This window comes from Canis lupus, chromosome 17 (assembly GCF_011100685.1).
Source record: "Canis lupus familiaris isolate Mischka breed German Shepherd chromosome 17, alternate assembly UU_Cfam_GSD_1.0, whole genome shotgun sequence".
Taxonomy (NCBI): domain Eukaryota; kingdom Metazoa; phylum Chordata; class Mammalia; order Carnivora; family Canidae; genus Canis; species Canis lupus.
Window position 1 is genome coordinate 55456670 of NC_049238.1, and position 21177 is coordinate 55477846.

At 49.5% G+C, this 21177-nt stretch overlaps 1 long non-coding RNA gene across 5 annotated transcripts; it reads right to left on the reverse strand.

Moving 5' to 3' along the window:
* Positions 1–1055: 1055 nt before the first annotated feature.
* LOC102152182 lies at positions 1056–21028 on the reverse strand. Of its 5 annotated transcripts, none has more exons than XR_005372650.1 (5): positions 20792–21028; positions 17865–18055; positions 5802–5980; positions 3562–3758; positions 1056–1576 (listed from the first exon to the last, which is right to left on the reverse strand). It is a non-coding gene; the product is annotated as an uncharacterized LOC102152182 (long non-coding RNA). The 5 variants fall into 5 exon arrangements; XR_005372647.1 differs by having other exon boundaries at positions 1056–1579; XR_005372651.1 differs by lacking the exon at positions 1056–1576 and adding an exon at positions 1813–1933.
* Positions 21029–21177: the final 149 nt, after the last annotated feature.

Consider the following 21177-nt stretch of genomic DNA (forward strand, 5'->3'; position numbering starts at 1 on the left):
CCCTTCCTCTTGTACCTGGCCTGGACCTGTCTGAGTGGGCAGTGGAAGTCCCCCAAACCCCAGAAGGGGGATGCAGGGATGGGGGGAAGTGAAGGAGATGAACATGAGTGCTTTAACCCAAGAGACGCATTGGGATGTAGACTGGAGGAGCTGAAAGGGGAGAGCAAGCCTGGGGGGTACCTCGGGGGCTTAGCGGTTGACCGTCTGCCTTCGGCTCAGGGCGTGATCCCGGGGTCCTGGGATCGAGTTCCGCATCAGGTTTCCCACAGGGAGCCTGCTTCTCCCTCTGCCTGTGTCTCTGCCTCTCTGTGTGTCTCTCATGAATAAATAAATAAAATCTTAAAAAAAAAAAGAAAAAAAAAAGGAAAGCAAGCAAAGCTGGTTACTCAGCGGTGGACACAACCCCCTACCTAAGCACTAATGTCATAGAGAGGAATCTCCCAGAAGGCATCAGTGACCAAGCTGGGACTCGAGAGTGGGTGCGCTGATCCCCAGGCCCTGGCTTTCTCACCACCCTGGGATGCCTGTCAGGGGAAAGACAGACAGATGGGCTGGGGACAGTCCCTGAGGACTCACTTGGCCCGGCTCCAGGGCGGGTGGGGGTGGGGGGTAGGGAGCTCCAGGCTTCCAAGTGCTGGATTCCCAGGCCAGGCCCGGGGGAGAGATTGCTGAGGAAGACAGGAATGCTTGGGAGCCCCCAGAAAACAGGGGGGCCAGCGAGGTGGTTGGAAAAAGGCCAGGATATTGGTATTGTAGTTCTGTTTGTGACACATTATCTTTGGCCAAGTCAAGTCGCCTTTCTGAGCCTCAGTTTGTCCATCTGTCCCTCATCCAGCCCTGGCCTCATAGGAAGCAGCTGTGTAGGGCCCAGGTTAGAAGGACAGGCTTTAGTGGCTCCCAGAGCAGATCCCAGCCCAGCCCTGACCCTTCCCAGCTGTGTGCCTTGTAGCCTGTTTTTTATGTTGTATGTGAAACAGGGCTCACAGTGGTCTCTACCTCATAGGGTTGCCGTGTAACTAACTCCAATAATGCCTATAAAACACCCGACACAAAGACAGGGGCCAGGGAATGTTTATTACTCTTGCATTTGCTATTATTTCACAATATTGTTAGAACAAACCCAGCTTGCATAGAGGAGGCTGCTGAGCTGTCAAAGCCCCTCTGGGAAGGGAGGCAGAGAGTATCCATGGCCTCCTCCCGCTGAGAGTAACATATTTTCACCTTACTGACTTTGGGCTCGATCGTGTGACCTGACGAGGCCCATGGAATATGAATGAATGTGCCAGTATGTTCCAGGTGTCAGCAACTTTACCATGCATCGGCGAGAGCTTCCACCACTGTACCTGCTGACCCAAATGGGGCAGCTCCTACAGCTTCCCTGGAGTAGGAAGTCATGATACAAAGAAAGCCCCGGGAGCCATAGGTGACAGTCACCCACGTGTGATGTGAGTGAGAAAGAAATGTTTGTTGTCATTGTGATCCCTTAAGACTTTGGGACTGCTTGTTACCACAGCTGAACTGACACATACAGACAGTCTTAAGAAGAAGAAGGGTCTCCAAGGAGGTGTCCCATGACCTACTGGAGAAGGAAAGAGCCAAGTCTTAGAAGCTGAAGTCAAGGAAGGGATTGAAGTCGACAAAACACACACGCACACGCACAAAACATGAGGAACCCTCCATATTGTCTGCCCTTCATTTCCATAAGACATTGTGATACTTACAGGTCTCTGGAGCTAGCCAGGTTTTCCACAGGGTCGCCTCACCCCACCCCACCCCACCCCACCCTGGGAGCTCCTCACTTGTTCCTGGCCTTGATCTCTGGGTTGTTCTCACTGAGGGAGCCCAAGAAGCCCTTTGCATTGGCTTCTGTTTTGTTTGCTTTCGCTTGTGCCATCCAGTTGTGGACGAGAAGGAAACATGCCAACACTAGCCCCTGCCACAGACCAAGGGAAACATTTCCTGGCCTCCGGTTGGATGTGGCTCCCTTCCCGTGGGTCCTCCTTCCAGAGCCAGGTCTGTAAGCTTGGGGAGCAAATGTTCTGTTGCCGTGCTCTATCTGGCTCCCGTCTGAGGTTTTCCTCAGAGGGGGACCGGAGCAGGAGGGGGCTGCGGTTGCCTGCCCTCTGGTCCCAGCAGTTCTCCCACCTGGGCGCAGAGGGCCTGGCGGATGCCGCCATCTTGCTTTTGGAAGAGGGGTTGCTCCCAGAGCTGACCTCACTGGTCCGGGAAAGTTTTCCATTTGGAGTGCTTTCCATTCCAGGAGGCAAAGCAAACATCTGGTCACACAGTTCCCTTTCTCCCTGCCAGCGATCCCACTTGGGGATTCTAGACATTTGTTCCATCATTTCTTCATTTTCTTTCCGTACCATCTAGCTGAGCGTTGGCTGTTTCTATCTTTCCTCCCCTCCAGGGAGCCATCCACAGCCTCTCTCCCCTTGTGTCTGTTCCTGGCCCTGACGAGAATTTTCCTGTGGCTTTCTGTGGTCGCCGACCCTGCAATTTACCACCCAGAGCCTGCAGGCTCTCCCTGCTCTGAAGACTTTGCAAGCAGATCAGCGTGGTGGCCCCGGGTGACTGTCGCAGAGGGCCCGGGGAAAGCCGTCCCTGTGCCCCAGCAGTGCTCCAACCCCCCCCCCCCCAGCTCATGGCAGCTCACAGCCCCTCTGTCCTCGTGGTGGGTGTTTTGGGGGTGCAAGGACTAGAGGCCCACGCGGGCGTCCTCAGGCGTTGCTGGCAGGATGTGTGGGACAGGCCTTGTGGAGAACAGCCTCTTGGCTCCTCACTGCTCAGCACAGCGGTCTGTGGTCCTCAGAGGCCACGCCATCTCCTCCTGCTCCTGGGTCTGCATCATCCTGGCAACTCGGCTCTCTCGGCCCCTGCTCCGAGCCCGCCACCCCAGTCCCTCTCCCCTCCTCTCCATCTCGTTTGCTCCGGCTCGCGCATGGTGTCTGGTGCTTTGTGGCTTCTGCTTCTCTGCTCACCATCCCTGGGTCTCCGAGCTCTGCTGCGTTCTGCTGATGGGGGCCGTCTCTGTGTGGCTGCTACGAAAACCCCCAAGACGATCTGGCTGGGGCAGTTCTTTCTGTCTGGCACCTGGTCCTAGCTGGACGGAGTTCTTCCGGACCACCTCACAGGTCGCTGGTGGCCTCATGTGGCTACCAGCCTCTGTGTGGCCTTCTTGAGCTCAGGTGCCAAGCCTCGGATCAACTGGTTATTTATGGCCAGGGCTGCATGGTCACACGACCCGCAGCATGGCAACTGGGAGGTAAGGAACTGTTGGAGGTGGCCCTACTGGGCATGCAGGCTGGCCGTAGCGGACCTCGTAGCCACCTGACAGCACCCCCACTGCATCGGGCCAGGTCCACAATTCAGGAGCGCCACTGTCTCTCCCACTTCAGGCCAGCCCAGCTCTCTCCTCCTGCTGCTCGACACATGCCACCCCTGTAGTGGGCCGGTTCCTCTTGCATGTCCCCATCGCCCCCTAGCCAGAGCCCTCCGCCGTCCATCCCCTACCCAAGTGCCCGCTCAACCATTCCGGCTCCTCCTCGAAGTTTCACTCACCCTTCCCTTCCAGGGCATCTGTGAGTCCTGCTACAGATGCTGCCTCTTGCACGTGGTTTGTCCTGCACCATTTTCCATGTGGCTTCACCACGCTGCTCCTTGGTGGGGTTGACATTTGGCCAGGGCCACTGTGGAGTGTCACTCATCACCACCACGGCACACCACCACCAGTCCTATTTTCCTCCGTGGCCCAGACTCTGCAGACAGAGGAAAGAGACATGAGCTCTCCTTCTGGTGGAGACATCGGCCTGGAACCCAAGGATGGTTCAATAACAACAGCAGTATTTGTGGAATCGGATCATGCCGCTTCCTTGCTTAAGACCCACCAGAGCATTCTATTGCACCAGAAGTCACATGGAACCCTCTGTGTAGCCTGCAAGCGCCTGCATGACCTGGCCCCTGCTGACGTCCTCAACTTTCTTTCCAGCCACACTCCCCAGCCCCACCCTACACCACCACCCAGGCTTTTCAGTTCCTCAAAGACACCAGTCTGTCTCCTCGGCTAATCTGTAAACTCCACATGGCAGGTGCGAGGCTTTGTGACCACCACACTGCCTGACACGATGCACAGCACACATAGTAGGTGTTCAATAAATATTTTTCGGTGACTAAGTGAGCACCCTGTGCTTCGATGTGAATGGAGGAGAAAAACATGAGGTACTTAGGAGGAGCAAGAAGGAGGTGGGCCAGGCCAGATTAGAGAGGGAGGTGGTGGGAGACAGGCTGAAGGGGGTTCGGGTTAAACTGTGAGGCCCAAAGGTCTGGCCTGCCCCTGTAACCTGCATCCAGTGGCTGGGAGGTCTTGCTGAGGGAGGAGGAATGTGAATGATTCAAGAGGAGGCCTTTGGCAGTCACAGGCAGAACAGATGGAAGCATGAGAAACCTGAAAGTCGAGAGACAGATAGGGAGCCTTTGGAAATACCCCAGGCCTAGCTAAGGACAGATGCAGAATTGGGGGGAGTAGGAAGCAGGTGGAGTGAGAACGGACAGCTCGGAGGCCTGGCAAGGCAATGGCCAGCCTTACTGGTAGAGTGGAGAAGCAGCCCAGTCCAGGAAGGGGGGGACTCAGAGCCTCTCTACAGATGCCACAGCCTGGCTTCTTGGAGGGCCGAGAAATGGTAGAGGCAGGAGCAGGGGGCAGGTGATCAGACCAAGAGCATAGGATGGTGGCTGCGTCAGTGGGGCATGGGCTTGGCCTGTGATCACTTCTGAGCTCTGTCGCTTACCAGCTGGCTGAACCTGGCTAACCACTCAATCTCTCTGCACCTCAGTTTCCTTATGTGTCCCACAGGAACAATAATGTCCTTGTTACAGTGATCCCCTAAGGTAATACTGGCAGAGGGCACAGCATGGTACCCAACGGGCAGTCAGTCCTGGGTTAAGTAGTAACACTCTTTTGTAACCATTATTATGATTAAGAAAATAATAACATTAATCCTACAAGCTGGCAGCCCTAGAAGGACCATGATTGAAGATGGATGCACAAGAGCTCAGTTGTTGAGGGGAGGGTTGCAGGAGGGTCCTAGCGGGGCCTGGGGACACCGCTGGCCTGTGTCTGGGTTCTCAGGAAGGTTGCTGAGCCCCTTCCTGGGGACTGAAGCCCTGAGGCGTGCCAGTCATGGACTGGACTCAGCCGGGAGGAGCTGGGGGCTGGAGACAACAGGGCAGGGGGCAGGGCTGCAGCCAGGGCCCGTGCTGCAATCTGGGTCTCCCCTGCTCCTTGGGAGCATTTCACACAAAACGCTTGGCTGAGGCAGCAGATGAAACTACTGCCTTCAGGTCTGGCTGAGGATTTGAGTCACCTGGTGCTCCCTGCCTGCAGGCAGAGCAGTGGCGCAGGCAGGCCTGGTGGCTGAAGCGGCGGCCGTATGGGCAGGAGATGTTTCTCAGGCTCCCCTGTCAGTGGGGTGCCCTCACGCTTCTGCCGAGCATCTGGGCTCCGCCCTGCTTTCTGGAACAAGGGCTTGCCCCACACGCTCACCTCCGCGTGCACGTGGCTGACACCAACACTTGGAAAGGGAGTCAACAGCCTTGACTCAAGCAGAACCAAGAGCAAGCCTGGGCCCTGCTGCTTCTGCGCGGTGGGTTCTCGGGCCATCCCTGAGTGGCTCTGCACATCCTTCTGCGCATCTAAAAGCACGGAGTTGATGCTTGTTGGGTCCTTAGCTTGAAAGTTCAGTACATGCTAGCTGGTTACTAAAATTAATCAAAAAGCTGTCGCAACCATGATCACATTTTACCTTCCCGGTAAAGCCATGGTCCAGCTGAGGCAGTTAGTGGCTCTGTGTTACAGGGGAGGTCCGGGGAGGTTCCACAGCTGGCTGAGTTTCACATAAGGCCCCAGGCTTTCCACCTTCAAGCTGGTGCTCTGTTGCCTCTGCTCGGGGTGTACAAAGAGCCCCTCTGGCTGCTTCAGATTCTGATTTAGAAGGCAGGAGGTGGATTCAAGAGATGATCTTTAAGCATCAGAACCCCCTGCCCCCCACCAAGATGGCAATGCGGGGAGCATTTCTAAAACTCCAAGCTGAGGGTATCGTACTCAAGCCCCTCAGTTGAAAAGGAACATAACAGGTGGCCATGGACAAATAGCGGAAAATTCTCAAAAGAGAAATCTCAGGCCACAGAACTCCAAGAAAGGAGGTGGAAAGGGGGTGGACCCAGAGCTTCCCAGGGATCTGAAGGATGCCCCCCGCCCTCAAAAATCCTAAAAAAGCATTGATCCTCGACAGTGGGCAGCTCCGAGATGTGAACCTGAATCTTTTCACCCCAGCTCGCTAGCCTTGTGGCTTTGACAAGTCACTTCACTTCTCTTGCCTCAGTTTTTCCAAACAAAAGATCATGCCAAGGAAACAGTCCTTGGGTACAGCTCCTGACATGTAGTGAGCACTTAATCATCAGAGCTACTGCTCTGAACATTGTTGTCACTGCCTTCGGCAGCCTCTCTGCCTTTTAGCTGCTACCTCGCCACGGCCATGGCCAGGCCCAGCCAGGAAGAAAAGAGGCACAAGGACGAGTGTGGAGATGAGGCCAACCCAACAGAAGATCAGGTCAGCTTTGCTCCAAAGCTCTGTGATCCCAAGCAGAACCTTTCCTTGCATCAGTGTGACTAGGGGCCCAGGGAGGGCCGGACAGAGGAAGCAACAAGCCCCAGCCCTCTGGCTGACAGTGCTCAATGCCACCTTGGAAATGACGGCCACCGTAAAGCTAGCCTCACTCTTTTGGACATGTGCCAGGGGAGGGGCATGGTGGGTGGTGCAGACACCTGCTTGCTCAGCCACCCCTCAGAGCTGTGTCTTTTCCACGCGATGTGAGACAAGTGGGGACTGTCATCAATGCAGTGGCAAAAGGCAAGGGGCAGGCCAGGGAAGTGGGTGCCTGGAGGAGCTGTCCGCTTTTTCTTGGCCTGTCCTGGAGTTACGAAGACTTGGCTAAGGTTCTTAGCACTGAGAACTATGTTCTCCTCTTGGGCTTTCTCCATTACCACCAACTCTGCTCTGCTCGGGTGGCTGACCTGGGGAATTTGTTCAGCGCAAAACAAATAGAAACGTATTTTGTATTGGGTCATTGGCAGTGGGGATGCGTTCTCACTGCCCTCTGGCCTGTGACACTAGAAGCAAGACCAGCCATCATTCTACAGAAACATGAAGGCCACTTCCCTCACCCAGACATACAGACTACAGGCTAGAGGGGCATGGGACCCCCTCCCAGTGTGGTTGGGAACCCCAAGTCTCAGAAGCAATCCCACCAAGGTCTTCAGCTTGTTTGGGGTGGAACAGACATAATTCTTGGATGTTTGCCAGGGCTGTGAGCTTATTGAAGTAGAAGCTGGTTTAACCTAAAATGTAACTATTAAAAAGGAAGATTTTAAAGTAACTTTCTAATCTTCGAAGATTAAATTATGCTTAGCAGAGTTTGGGGGTTGCCAGGTGCTCTGTACAAAGCTGCCATCCTCAAGCATTAATGTGTATAAAACCAGTCAAACAACTGATTTGTACCATCTCTCAGTGAGCCCAGGTCTTTGCCCACACAGAATATCCTGTTTATCCAACGGGTGGATACTAGTTCTTGGAATACTACTTGAAAAACCAGAAGTGTAGGATCTAAGAGTCCTTCCTTGTGCTGTCTGAGTGAGGTGTCTGCACAGTTGTGATGTCAGTGTGGAAACACACTCCCTGCTGACAGGTAGTCTGTTTGGGGCCACGGGGGTGGCTGTGGTAACAACGGACCATTGAGGGCTTCCAGGCAGACAGCTTGTTCAGTTGCACACACACACACACAAAAAAAAAAAAAAAAAGAAAAAAAAGAAGGAGGAGGGTGTGAGTGTGCTGGGGGTGGGGGCGCGCTAAGGTTGACTTGCTCATCAGTGAAGATACTGAATGGAACCTTCTAAGCTGGTATTTCTTTGGAACATTAGAATTAACATTCATTCCTGTAAAAAGTGCCCGTTGACAAATACAATTCTGCAAGTGAGCTTCTTGGTCAGACTCTGTCACTAACGCCCACATTTCCATGCACTGAGAACAGCATCTCTTATCATTTATTCTGCTCAGTGCACTCATGAGGTGGATATTATCTGTTCCCATTTCTCAGAAGAGGAAACTGAGGCACAGAGAGATTAAATAGCTTGCCAGAGACAATACAGCCAGCAAGTGGCAGAGCAGGGCTATGAGTCCAAGCCTGCATGATACCAAAATCTTCCTCTTACACCAGGTTTCTTTAGGTGTGGTCCTTGGTCATTTGGGTCACAATTATCAGGGGTACTTGTCAAAATCAAAGACTCCTGGAATGGAAGGCTCTGGGTTTGGGACATGGGCATATACCACAAGTACCCCAACAGGGTTCCAACGGTCTTGAAGTTTGAAGAACAAAGTCCTACACAAAGCAACAAACAATGCCCATGGATGGTTAGCCTTATCTTGGCACTTTTGGTCAGGACCCCAGGGTGGGGCTTCTATCCCAGGAGCCCACCTGTCTCCAGTGTGATTGACGAACCTCTTCCCCAGGTAACTGACACTGAGACTGATCAGACCCTGTGATGAGATCCTCCCTCTCCTTACAGGGGGCCATCTGGTACCCAGGTAGGTGCTCTGTGCTGACTCAGCACCATGGCCAGAGCATCTTCTGGTCTGCAGTTACAGCGGGGTCACTCCCTTTCCTCTGTGACTTCCAGTTATCCAAGCTGTCACAGGCCCCACCAGCAAGATGGAGGGAGCGGTGTCACCTTTCCCAGGTGGATGTGAGCAGGGCAGCTCCCAAACAGGTTTCTAAACACCACAGGCCCAGTAAGAAGCCTGCTTCCCGGGGACTGGGACATGAAAGGCAGCTCACCCTCTGCTTTAGCTAATTTGTACAGATTGGGGCCCACGTGGTTACAAAACCTTCTCTGAACAGTCTGCTAGCAAGGCCTGTGATTATTTGAGGCTCTTTCATATAAAAACAAGCCCTTTGGGAGACAGGCTATCATGGCTCCCAGGCCCTACTAGCACAATCATCCCTTTGCTTTGGGGATGGCACCAGCTCGATGGGGAAGAATCTGCGGTATGGGATGGATGGGCCCAAGACCGTGAGAAAGGAGGGAGGAAAGAGCCCTTGCTTGTATCTTTTTTTTTTAAAATTTTTTAAAATTTATTTACGATAGTCACACACACACACACACACACACACACACACACACACAGAGAGGCAGAGACATAGGCAGAGGGAGAAGCAGGCTCCATGCATCGGGAGCCCAACGTGGGATTCGATCCCGGGTCTCCAGGATCGTGCCCTGAGCCAAAGGCAGGTGCCAAACTGCTGCGCCACCCAGGGATCCCCCCCCCTTGCTTGTATCTGGCTGTGTCACACTGCTGCTTGTAGACAAGCCCATTGTACCCGTAGCTGATGGCCCCAGGTTCTGCCCCTCTCTGCTGTTCCTTGAGCACCTGGACCTTGTGATCCCACCCGTATGAATGCAGCCGAGCACATGTGGTCCAGCCAGGGAGGCTAAACTAGCAGGCACCAGAGAGAAAACGCATGCCCATGGTGGGTTGCTGGTGACCACCTGTCTCCAGACTTCCTCTCTGGGAGTTTAAATTTTAGATAGCAAAGGAGTTGGGGTTTGGGACATGGGCATAGGCAGAGACTCTAGAAAAAAAGGGTTAAGGCTTATTAGTGATCAGAGGTCAGTAATATGCACTGAGAGGGCAGGGAGAAAAGTGAGCCTCTGGAACGTTTTAGTTCTCCAGCCAGGTGCCAGGCACTGTGAGGTCAGCTCTCCCGTGAGGTCTCCTGTGAGGTTCCTGTCTCCTCGGTACCCCAGCAACTTTCAAATAAGCCTTTCTGCAGCCTAGGGAGCTTCTCTTGCTGTCACCTCTGGTGGAACCCTTTCCCACCCCTTACTGTGGTGGCCTGTGGCCTTGGGCTCTAGAAAGAGGAAGGAAATGAATATCGCCAAGGCACCATGGTAGGATGTTGAGTCGTTTTTTTGTTTTTTGTTTTTTTTTTTTTTAATGCAATCCTCACGGTCTCTCGGACAGACAGGGAGGGTGACCTCATTTATGGGTGAGCATCCTGAGGGCCCGAGGGCAGAATGACACAGTAGGGGAGACTCTTGAGCTCCGTGTCCATGGCCCTGCTCTTCCTGTGCTATGTGATGATCAGCATAGGCTGGCCCTGTGTTTCTCTGCTTTGGTTTCTATACTGAAAACAACAAGAACAACATAAAACAGACGTCAGCGTCCTCCCTGAGGGCCCCGGAGACAGCCAGCCCCTGCAGCACTTCTGAGGACGCCGTGCACAAGCGAGCTCTGGGCATGTCAGGCTGGAAGGGGCCCTGGAGACCCTCTAGACACCCCCTCCTTTGTCGGGAGAGCATACTGAGTCCAGGGATGGGTAGTCTCTAGCTAACATTTTTTGAAAACTTATTTGCCATACACACTTATGAGTATACACGAATTAGCTCATTTAATCCTCATGACACGCAGGTGAGAGAGGTTCTCTTATTGTCACCATCTTATCATCTTGAGATAAGGACACTTACGAGGTTTAGAGAGGTCAGATAATGGTCCCAGAGAAACAGGCAGAGCTGAGACTTGAACCCAGCCAGTCTGATCTGGGAGCCCATCCTTGCAACCACCAGGTGAATCATGCCTATCATGCTGCCATGCTTGTCCTGCTACAGAGGCCTGGCACTCAGGTTGGCTTCACTAAGCATTATGATGCATGCGATGCTGCCCTCCTAGGCTTCTGTTTTCCTAGACACTTGAGAAACTTTGTTGTTGATGCTAAAATTTCTGATGCTTGGTCACCACACAATGAAACAGGGAAAGGAGAGTTTTATTTGTGAAGAAAAACAAGTCTAGTATAGAAAGTGCTGATGTGTGAGGTGAAACAGGAGGGACTTTGGGACCATGGAGGTGTCATTTGGAAGTTCAGCTTTAGTAAGGGTGGTGTAAAATCAGAACTGTCCTTAAATTGTCAGACTTGACATTTATTGTTTGGTCAACATGACAGCCCTTAAAGTGTGTGAGTTGGGAAAAAAAAAGTTATTTAATGATATTAGATGCTGTTGGCTGCTAAGTATCAGAAAATACAGTTAAATTACCTAAAGCACAGGAAGTTGTGGGCTCCTGAAGAGAAAAGTTCGGGGGCAGTGTGGCTTTCTGACCTGGTTGTCTTGAGTTGGTCCCACCCATGCTGGTGCGTGGGTCTCAAGACACTTTAGCTTCTCTCAAAGCAGTGAAACAATGGCACCCATTCTGGGACTCACATCTACATATCATCCCACCCAGACATAGATGAACGTTCACCAAGTCCCCTTTTCCAACCACTGAGACAACTTCCCATCAATCCCTGAATGATCCCAGGCAAAGGGATAAAAGTACCCTGATAGCTTGGACCCATCATTAAGACACTGGGGACATCCACACCAATGCTACTCATGCATTGTGGCAGTTCCCCAGTCAGGGAAGGAGAAAGGGATACTGGGCACCAGCCTAGAATTCTCACTATGACACCTCCTATTTTCTTTCCAGTTAAAAAAAAATTCATTATTTTTAAAATTATAGTTGACTCTCAATGTTACATTAGTTTCAGGTGTACAACATAGTGATTCAACAAGTCTATACTTTATGCTGTGATCACGAGTGTAGCTACCATCTGTCACCACACAACACTATTATGATACCATTGACTGTATTCCCTACGCTTGTGACTTTTACTCACTTCATAACTGAAAGCCTGGGTCTCCCACTTCCCTTCACCCATTTCGCTCAACTCCTGACTTCCTCTCTTCTGGCAAACATCATATTGTTCTCTGTATTTATGGGTATGTTTCTCCTTTTGTTTGTTTATTCATTTGTTTTGATTTTTAGATTTCACTTGTAAGCGAAATCACATGATATTTGTCTCCGTCGGACTTATTTCACTTAATACCTTCTAAGTCCATCCATGTCACAAAGTGGCAAGATCTCATCCTTTTTTATGGCTGCATTTTTTCACTCTTAAGTAAGGGATAGCAATGATTTTATACCATCTCTAGTGTTAGCTTGTAGTCTTTCCCCGTGATTAGCTAAACTTCGTTTGCTATAATTCCCAATGTCCATTAATTAAAAAGCAATTACTGTTACTTACTCCCCACTTCATATACCGAAAAAACTAGGGCATATTGCAATCATGTTTTATAAATCTTGACAGATAATTAAAATTATACTATCCGACCGAAAATTGCAAAGCCTTAAATGTCCGCTCCCTCTCACAAACAACTATTACTGGGGCTGTCTTTAAACTGGGTACTCTCAAATTCCCTGGAGAATTTCAAGCCCTGACCTGGCGTGGACTTGGCTCAGGGGTTCTGAATAAGATAAGCAGGGTCACCCTGGCCAAAGGCAGGTCCATGAGGGAACTAGGGGTGGGGAAACCCACAGCCCACCAGAAGGCATCTGTCCCATAGCCAAGAAAATGGGCCACATGACTTCTTTGGGTTCCTTCGGGCTCTATTATTTTCTGATGTAGATCTGCCTTATGCCATCCCAGATTTAGGCAAGCAAACTAGTGGTAATAAATCTGACCCAGGAATCCAATGGGACCGCTTCCTCTTACGGCTCCCCCCAGGATAAGAGTAATGCAGTGGCTCTCAAACTTTTGGGTCTCAAGACCCTTTTATAGGACCCTTTGGGATCCCCTTAAGAACACCAAAGAACTTCTACTTATGAGTTATTTCTATAGGTATTTACTATATTAGAAATTCAAACTGAAGAAGCCCTAAGACATAAGAAGAGAGAGCACACATTCCATTAGCCTCAGACTAATGTCACAACTGTCATGCAGCCTCTGGAAACTCCAGTTTGCACACCTGAGGGAATGAGAATTCAGAAGGCAAAAATCACCTTAGGATTATTATTAAAATACTTTGGGTCCTGGACTCACTGTAGTAGAACAGATATTTTGAGAAAACAGGCCTTTGAATCTGACTGTCTGGGTTCAAATTCTTGCTTCAGTATTTAACCTTCTTGTGCCTCAGTTTCTTCAGCTACAAAATGGTGACGATAATAGCATTTACCTTATGTAGCTGTTGGAAGATCTCATAACATAAATACCTATAAGGCACTTAGAACAGGACCAGTATATGGTAAATAGTACGTATTAATACAAATCAATCACTACTGGCCTAAAATAGGAGCTTATACGTCACTAGTATAAGTGTAGACCTTTGTGCCATCCTCCTGGGGCTTGCCTCTCTGCCTGGTTTATAGACGCTGGTGGTGTGCCCCTCAGCCCCTGTGAAGCTGTGAGCTCCCGGCAGCCACTCCTCTGACCCCTCCTTGGTGCCCAGCACTGTCTTGTATTCAGGAGGAGCCCATATTTCCTGAATAACTGAGTCACTGAATCTGTCTCAAATGAGCAAGCAGAGAAGTCAGAGCTAGCAGCCAGGGCTCCTAACTCACTGTGTTGAGGGCAGCACCACAAAATAACAGTTCATCTGTTTGCTGCGGCCAAGGAGAGAATTAACTTAAAACAGATCACGGCATTTTCTAGATCTGGAACTCTAGAAATTGGAAACCCATCGTGGTATCCAAAAGTGCACATGGGAAAGCACGCTGGATGGCTTCCATTGGCCCATCCAGACCCTCTCTCTTCCCTTCCAACTCCCCGCTCTGTGTCTCAGGAAGGCTGACTTCTAGGGACTGAATCAACCTGCCTTCTGCTTGGGCTGGGCCACAGGGAGACACAGGCAGGAGATCAGAGGACCCAGGAACAAGCAGCCAGGTGTTTTTTTCTCTGGCTCCCTCCCTGCTGGCAGCAGATCACTGTTTATCTAGAGGCTCCGGCTCCTGTCAGGTAACCCTCTCCTAGCTGCCTGCATGTGTGTGTGTGTGTGTGTGTGTGTACAAGCATGCACACACTGGTGTGGGAGGATAAACACAAAGTGTTAACAGGATTGTTGCTGTGTGGTTGGTAATGATTTATCTCTTCCTTATGCTTCTCTACATTTTCTGATTTTTATGCAACATGTATTACTTATGTTAAAAAAGTTGTAGGAAATAAAGGAACACAGACCTGTGAAATCCAGTCGTTTTTACCTAAGGGTTCAAGCTCAGGGGAGACTAGAAGCGCTCAGATCTGGATCCTTTGGGGGTAGATCTGGGCCCTGATCCACTTTGGTTGAAGGAAACTAAACACACTGGTCATTACCCCCTCGATCAGATGTCATGAGGATTAATGAGATAAACATGTCTGCGGGTTGGAATTCTTAATGTGATTAAAAAGAAAATAAGAGGCCCATTATCATTCCTTGGCTTTGAGGTGGCCCTTCGACCTTGGCTGCCTCAATCTTGCTGCCATCCTGACTGCTAGGGCTGTGCCAGGTACACAGTAGAAGCAAGAGGACAAATGGGAAAGAAGGATGGCTCAGCCTGGTGGCCTTCTGTGGCACGCTTTAGCATGCACAGAATCATTTGAGGATGTGCTAAATGCAGATTCCAAGGCATCTACCCAATAGGGCCAGGTTAGGCCCCAGGAATCTCATTTCAAAAAAGCTGGCCCTCCTCCACTCCCACACACATACATGTGAGGAATGGAAGTGCCTTGGCCACTAAGTTTTGGGTACAAGTCCTGCCCCTTTTGGGCTGTCATCCGGAAGGCTCAGTGGGCAGAGGGAGGGAGGAGGAGGGTGGATAGAGCTGGGTGGCTCAGAGGGGCAGTCATCAGAGGCCTAAACCAACCTGGTCATCACCAGGAGGAAACCCACAAGCAGGACATTGAATCTGCCTGGGCGATTAGTGCTCCGGAAACCATGGGGACCCACTGGAGGCTTTGACTGATGCTGTGTTCTTTTCCATTTCTTCTCTGATTACATTGATCCTGTACTTTTGCTGATGTTGTGACAGTCTAATTATAGACTTCTAGGCTGCTGAGCAAACAGTCGTCCCCTCTCGGTAAATCCGCCTGTTACACAAGCGCCAGCACTGGGACACTGTCATTATATGCAGCCAACCCCATGGGTGCTGGGCAGCACTGCCACACACCCGTTACCTCTTTCATGTCACTGCTAGAGTCACAAAAGGTACAGGTAAGTTAGGTCAGGTCAGGTCGTCATCATCGTCGTCGTCCTCTTCCTCCTTCTTCTTTTTTCTTAACAGACTGGTAAACTGAGGCCCAGAGCTGTGGCTAATACATCACAGAGTCAAACTGAGGGACGCCTAGGTGGCTCAGTGGTTAAGTGTCTGCCTTTAGCTCAGGTTGTGATCCCTGGGTCCAGGGATTGAGTCCCACATCAGGCTCCCTACAGGGAGCCTCCCTCTCCCTATGTGTCTCTCATGAATAAATAAATAAAATCTTTTTTAAAATCTTAAAAAAAAAAAAAGGAATGAAAATTGAGACATGGTGGGGAGTGGGAGTGGGGGCCGATGTTATTCAAGGCCTCTTTCTTTCTTTTTTTCTTTTCCTTTTATTTTCCTACTAAATATCCACTTGCGGCTTGTTCTAAGAATTTTGAAGAGGAAAAATGTCACCTGGCCAAGAGCAGAGAATATTGGCAGGATAGCATGAACTGGATGGCCTCCATCCTTGAAGATTCTCAAGAATCCATATCCTGGTCCTCCAACTCGTACGCTTCAGAAATTTGTCTGTGTCCCAGAGCTAGATGGGTCAAAGGATGCGGGTTAATTCAAGCAGTGAGCACAAGAGGTAGCTGTAAAGGCTGTAAGGAAGAGGTACATGTTCTGGCCATCCAGCATCTGAACATCTTCCCTCTGTTTGGAGAATCCCCTACATTAAGAGGTAGAGCCCATTCTCCAGAATTAAAGCTGAAAAGATCATGGAGCCTGTTTCTGGGCCATCTTTGCAACCAGGGCTTGGACACATGATCTGGGCTCTGCCAATCAGATGCTCCCACCCAGATTTTTGAATCAGAAGCTCATGGTGGGAAAAAGCAGAGAGTCAAAGACTCCAGTTATCAAGGAGTTGTGGCCATAGTGCTGGTGGCAGTTATGTCCAGTTTCCAGAGGCAGTAGTGGCCACATGTGCCATGTTTACAAAAACTTCATGGCATCCTCCCTGGGCCAGTACCGGTTCTGCAAGATGACCTTCAAGCTTTGTTCCTGGTAGCAAAGGCAAATGGCAAAGTTCTCCAGCCAGCCTTTTGATGCTGTGGGTTCCCCAATATCTTTTAAGTAAATTCCATTTTGCTTAAATCTTCCAAAGTCATTTTTGAATGCCTGCAACTGAAAAATCCGGGCTGATGTGAGGACCAGGAGATCAATGTTTGAACACTGAGAACCACAGCTGGCAGGCAAGGTAGCCGTTCCTAGCAAATGGGCATCTTCTTCCCCTGGCCGACTCTGTGGGAAGGGTGGGAGTCTCTTCCCTAGCAGGCACTCCAGTGCCGGGAATTTCAGGCGTTACAACAGCTGGTGAGACAGACATCCAGGATCTGAAGGTAAGACAGCTTCAGAGTGCACACAGGAGATATGAAATGATCAGCTGACAATTTACTTACACAGAATCCCTTTTCCCTGAAGGAGGATTTGAAAACGTTAATCCTCAGATAAGAAATCTGGAGCCCCAGAAGTGAAGGCAGCCACAACAAAGTGTTGAGAATATCCCCTCCTCTGTTCTCATCTGACCTGCTCGCCAAGCCATCCTGACAGTAAAGTGAGAAAGGGACCATGGTTGGCAAAGGGAGAGAAACGTTGTAAAAAGACAACTGTTTTCTTATGCATTCACTCCCTCATTTGATCGGGGCATACCAGCACTAAGCAGAGGTTACTTATCCTTTTTTTGGATTTTTGGATTTGGAAGCTAACACTCAGAGAGGCTGAGCCATCTGACAGGGGTGAACCAGCCATCTGATGAATCCCATCCTTTCCCTAGTGACATCGTCAGGGAGTTGGGCAGGAAGGGGGTGTAGAGACAGTAGCTCAGAGAGCTGAGGTTAGCACCTCCCAAATTGGGCATCTTCCTTTCTTTGGCAGTGCCACCATCACCCTCTCCCCCTTTCGGGGCCCCTCTATTCTTTTCAGGCTGCCTCAGTTCCCCAGAGTCTCCGGAGCTGTGTCATGCTTGAGTCGGCTAGATCGCTGCCCGAAGATGCAGCCAGCTCTTTCCTCCCTGCCCCATCAAATCTGACTAGTCTCAGCTCCATTATTCCTGTGGTTGGCTCTAAATAGAACGTACGCCTTCTTACTCCAAACCTCATTCTCTTTCTGCAACACCCAAGAAAAAAAAATATCAGCTTGAGGGAGCCCGCGAAGAGATAGAGATTGACTGGCATGGTTTCTAGGTAGGAAGCAGGAAGCCAGGTCATGCTTTGGCCTTACCAAAGACTCATCAGGATGTAGACAATGCCACTGCGGTGGTTTTAATGTAGGCCCACAGCGTAGTGGTGCTCCTTTGCTTCTTGAGTTACATGCTAATGACACAGGTGTATGCAGTTTGTGAAAGTTCACTGAGCTGAGTTTTTATGACTTGTGCAGTTCTCTATGTGTCAGTATACACAATCAAACCTTTACTTAAAAATCTTTTTAAGAAAGATTTTTAGAGGAGGGTAGTTTAATAAGTGTTTATCACAATAATCCATCTCGAGATAAGGTACTACAAAATCTTACGACTTATGAAACTACTACATGAGGATATCTGAGCACCAACTAGAAGTGGGGTTTTGTTTTTGTATGTGTGTGTGTGTGTGTTTGCTTTACAAAAATAATTGGTGACAGGATGTCTTATTTAAAATAAGATTCTATTGGGACATAAAACATTTTCAGAGTCATGGCCACAAGTAAGGCACACTGGCATTTCCTTAGCTTTTGTAGGTATAGATAAAGTACCTCAGAATGCTAAGGTCTTTAAACCATTTTGGTTGGGTGTGTTTGTTCTGGCAGAAGCTGGAGTTTGGCAAGGAGGCTCCAATAATCTTGGAAAGACAGTTTCAATATCTGGTCCCGTGTCCAATGGGCAATGACTTCTTGAGACTCCTTCCAGCTCTTGGATGCCACAGTTTTATGAGGTAGAAAGAACACTGTGTATTTTAGGAAACAAAACGGACAAACAAACAAAATCAGAAACAAAATTCTAGAGAAGGCAAGTAATGCCTCAAGAATAAAAAGGGAACCAAGAAAAAAATACATACACATATATGAATAATTAATTTCTTCTCTGGCTCTTGGTTCTCCCTGCCCAACACGCACCCCCCCCCCTCCCGCCCCAGTTGTCAAAGTCACCTACTGGTCAGGAAGCTGAACAAAATTTTACCTACACAAAGGTAAAAGCAAACCATGCCAGGTCAAATTCTAGGTAAGAATTTCTGAACTGTGTTCTACCTTAGGCTACTTTTGCTAATGATATCCACAAGGGACTGAAAAAATAGAAATGGTCCAAGAGTCAATGTAATATAAAATTTTGCATTAAGTTTATTATGATCAAGTGTCCTTTTTCCCCCCCCCTAGACATTCTGGTTTCTAAGTAACTGGTTGCTTTATTCTCTTAAATGAATCTTTCATTCAACAAATATTCATTCATTCATTCATTCATTCAACAAAACTGTTTGCCATTGGTGCTGAGCCAACTGGATTCCAAATGAGAAAAAATAAATCTTGACCCCAAGCTGCCCAACAAATTAATGTGTGATGAATCATAGACCTAACTGTGAAGGTTAAAGCAATCAGGTTCCTAGAAGAAAATAAAGGCAATGATCCCTACGGCCTTAACACCAGGCAATGATTCTTCAAACAGGACATGAAAGCCCCAGTCCTAAAATATAAGATTAATAAATTAGACTCCTTTAAACTTAAGAATTTCTATTTGTCAAAAGATAGCATCCAGAGAATGAAAAGAAAATCACAGACTGGGAGAAGATATTTGTCATGCATATACTGGGCAAGGACTTATACCCAGAATGTGTAAAGAACTCTTACAGATCACTAAGAGAGACAACTCTCTACAAATGGACAAAAAGACTTGCACTAAATACACTAAAAAGATATCAAATGGCCAGTTGCGTCTAAGAAATTTCTCAACATCACTGATCAACAAATAAACGTAAATCATAATACAATACACGCTCGCCTTTTTAAATTAAAAAGACCGATGATACCAATACTGGCAAAGATGTGGAGCAACCGGAAATCTCACATCGCTCATTGGAATACGAATTGTTATACCACTTGAGTAAACCATTTGGCAATACATTTAAAGCTTAATATGTATATACTCTGTGATTCTGCAATTCCAATCCTGTATATATAGACCTGAGGGTATAAAGGTACAGTTATGCCAGATGAATAAATTCTGGGGATCTAATGTACACCACGGTGACTATAACTATAGTACTGTATTATATAACTGAAATTTGCAAAAGAGAGTTTGATATTAAGCATTTGCACTACACATACACACGTGGTAACTATGGGAGGTAATGGCTAGGTTGGTTGTGGTAATCATTTCACAATGTACATTAAAACATCATGTAGTACGCCTTAAATGTACCTAATTTTTAATTGCCAACTACACTTCAATGAAGCTAGAAAAAAAAAAAAAGATAGTTTGTAGCAGCTTCATTCAGGATAGACAAGAACTTGATGCAACCCAAACATCTACCAGTAGGAAGAGTGTATCAATTATTGAATATTTATACAATTAAATAATATACAACAATGGAAAAGAATGAACTATTGTTACATCGACCAAATGGATGAATATTATAGACACACCGTTAAGTGAAAGGAGATGGACACAAAAATGCACAGACATGTAATTCATCCACATCCAGTTCAAACCCTGGAAAACTAACCTGTGGTGATAGAGGTCAGAACAGCGTTGACCCTTGAGGGACACGGAATGGGAAGGGGCATGAGGAAGCTGGAGATACCTGAGTGTACACATACATAGAAATTCATCATGGTGTAACCCCAGCTTTGTGCACTATCCTGAATGTATATCTCAAAGGGTGAAGAGAAAAAAACCAGACCATACACCCTGATTTCATGTCCAACAATAGAATCACTGTTGCTTTCCCCCACGGAGGCATGCTGATATCCTATCTCATCAACCTTCCGGGAGACTTCCCCCTGCCCCCAGAGAGCTCTTGAGATCTTGGCAGACACGGATATTTCAGGCGGGGTCGCAAGGGGAGGGATAGGGAGATCCCGCACCTGGGAAGTAACCTTCCTCTCCACCACCCAGTAGGGGGATCCGCACAAGCTCAGTAAACGTTTATTGATCACTAACAACAGCTACTATTTGATATGAGCAACACTTGCCACACAATTTGCGTGAGACACTGCACTAATAGCCTTCCATGTTCTTATCCAATACTTACAGAAGCCTAGGAAGCTGCTCTAGCTTTAGCCTCATCATACAGGTGAGCAAACAGGTTTACGGGGAGAGTTAAGTCGTTGCCCAAGGCCTTGCAGATAGACAGGTGGTGAGCGGAGGTCCCAGCCCACACTGACCTGAGTTTCGAACCTGGACCCCAAGCCGCTGGCTACGGAGCCGGCGGCTGGTGTCCAAGCCCGGCTCGCACCTTCTATAATACACGCGGCCCTCGGGGGCGCGGCCACGCGGTCGCAGTTGTCAGCCTGGGCGACCGGACTTCTCGAGGCCCGCACCCGCTAACCACACACAGGTGCAGCCTGCGGGCGGAGGGCCAGCCTCCAGGCAATTTGCTTGGGGGGAAGAGGAAGGCTTCCTCGGCTCACAAGCCACAAGCTGGTGTGTGTGTGTGTGTGTGTGTGTGTGTGTGTGTGTGTTTCCAGACCTCAAAACACACGCGGGAGGTAGGCGTCGGGGTGTCACTGCCCGCTCCGGAGAGAAGAGGAGCAAGGCCAAGATCCCCGGAGGAGCAAGAGGAAAGCAGGCCTGCGAGGCAGCAGGACGGAGACGGAGGAAGAGGCGACGGACGGCGACGGCAGCAGGAGCCCGGCGGAGAGCAGAGCCCCGGGACTCCGGGGTTGGGGCGGGGGAGCCGGCCAGGCCCCTCGACTGCGCCTGCGCCTGCGCCGCGCTCCCGCCCGCCCACCCCGCCCCTTCCCGCCGCCGAAGATTTACTCGTCTCTCGGCAACCATTCAGCCGGGGGCCAATCAGGGGGCCCCGCGCGCCCCGCCCTCGCCGTCAGCGCCGCGGCGGGAGGACCCCGAGGGCGC